The sequence below is a fragment of the Schistocerca cancellata genome, chromosome 3, assembly GCF_023864275.1.
Source record: "Schistocerca cancellata isolate TAMUIC-IGC-003103 chromosome 3, iqSchCanc2.1, whole genome shotgun sequence".
Classification (NCBI taxonomy): domain Eukaryota; kingdom Metazoa; phylum Arthropoda; class Insecta; order Orthoptera; family Acrididae; genus Schistocerca; species Schistocerca cancellata.
The window spans coordinates 543720838-543723223 of record NC_064628.1 but is presented as its reverse complement, the minus strand read 5'-3'; positions in this window follow the sequence as shown (position 1 = coordinate 543723223).

The following is a 2386-nucleotide window of genomic DNA, read 5'->3' as shown; positions in this document are numbered from 1 at the left end:
TTGACCAACACGAGTGTTGGGAGACACAGGCAAATCCAAGTGTATTTTTATGCACTTGTTTTAATGTAAAGTTATTTATAATAATCTTTACCACTCCACTGCCTTGTGAAATACTGAAATACTGCCACGTCCGGCTGGGTCAGCAGAGTAGCGCCTCATCAACTTGCAATACTGGCAGCACAGCGAAGCATCGGATGGCGGCTGTTTTCGTCATGCGTGGCCATCGACCAAGGAATTCGGTGGTCTACAGCTCTGCATATCGATCTCCTAAGTGCTCTTGTGAACATCGAATATTTGCACTCAGGAGCAACGCCCCAGGCACGCCTGACATACTCGCTGACTCACAGAGGTCGGCTCTCAGCCCCCATTTAGGAAACAGGAGCCAGCAGCGTCAGTGACTGTCACAGGGACGGGATGAGCAATAGTGGCGCTCAGCCACTCGAAGGTGGATGATGAACAGCATCTGGGTCACATAGGTCAAGCGTCCAGCAGACATGGAGGGTGATGGCGGCCTTCGCACCCCCAACAGTGGCTTTGGAACTCAATGTTCCACAGACGATCGAAGGCAGATAGGCGGGCCGAGGGTCGACCTCCATAGTATCCTCTCTCACTGGATAGCTGGAACTGACACTACAGCTGAACTACGGACTGGCCAGTCGGCAATCAGCACTCAGAATTTTGCAATTTTAATTAATTAATTTATTTTTTTGAAATTTGTGGTAAGTTCCTATGAGACCAAACTGCTGAGAGCATTGGTCCCTAGGCTTACACACTACTTAATCTAACTTAAACTAAGTTACACTAAGGACAACACACACACCCATGCCCAAGGGAGGATTCGAACCTCCGACAGACGGAGCCGTGCGAACCGTGGCAAGGCGCCTTAGACCGCAAAGCTACCCCGTGCGGCCAGCAATTTGCAATGAGACATTTGTTAAGAAGAATGGGGTACTATGTTGGCGCTTCCTATGCACTCTGCGTTGGTTGGGATGCCTATGACGTCATGTGTCCTTTTACCGTGTTGTCAGTTTTCCTAGTGTCTTCAGACTTTCGCAACTTCACCTTTCAGAGGCTCTTTCTGCTGGTTTGACATCCGAATACTTAAAACAGCGTTGTACCTAGCCTTCCTTACAAAACTCCGGTTTGTCACTAGCATGAGGCACCTCTGGGCTACCATGATGTCAGTGTGCTTCTCTTGTATACTTGGTCACTCAAGTCGTTCCTCTGAGCTGCAATAGCTTCCGTGTTTGCCGCAACCCGCTCAACATTTCCCCTTGTCTGGCAGTCAGCTGGTCACTGACACAGGCGGTTCAGTTTCTGGGAGCTGCCAATATAGAACTTGGACGCATTTTTTGTGTCTGTTGGCGATACAATCCTGGAGTGTAACATCTCTTTATCAGTTTTGTCACGTGACCAACTACTTCGGTCAAGTGTGTATCTAGAAATTTGACCACCATTGCAGTCGATGTAAGTTTCTACAGTTTTAAATATTTCAAATGCGTATAATATTGTCACGTAGAGGAAGGTGTAATTACACGAATTACGAACACCAACTACACTTACGAAGGTTTATTCAGCACTTGCACATACAAGAGCGCGGAGCGAACTGCCTCCGGCCACAACACATATAGTACACATACAGCTACAGAAGATTCCACTACAATGATTCCTGACATTTGTGGATACTTCTAGAATTTACTCGAACCGAATACAGAAATTAAAATTGTACAGTCCAAGTGATTTTTGAACTCAAGACCCTCCCTGCAACAGTATCATAACCACTACACCACGGTGTTACTCAGCTTCTTCTGCGACAATATACCTGTTTAAACAATTTGCATATCGATATTACTTCATTATATATTACACATTAAGATGTATTTTACATTTCACACAAAACGGAATGGCAAGCGCTAGCTAAATTTATTACTTTATTTGGCTCTCTGCTTCTTCACTACGTTTCTCAAACTTACACCTTATACACACTGTCCTAAAATTTTCTCATTCAACAGAGATAAATAAAGTGAAACAATAGTACAAATCTTTCATGCTGAAGCTAATCTTTCGTGTACCTATAAAGGACTCTTTGTTTTGGTACTCAGTTATTATTTATTAAATACTTTATTTATAATAATTAGTCTGACTTCAAGCACTAGTAGGCATTGTGTCGTAGCCATTTTAGACACAAATGTTAATACTTTCATAATATTTGTTGTATAAATATGGTAATATTTTTATTGAACCAATCTCTTCACTGGGATTTCAACGCTGTAGCTTGTGTGATAATTATTTTAATGTTTTTGATGAATATTTATAGATTCAGTTTTAACACAGAATCTCCCATATTGATTAGGGTCCACAACCACGTGGTAGCAGAGTTTACCCC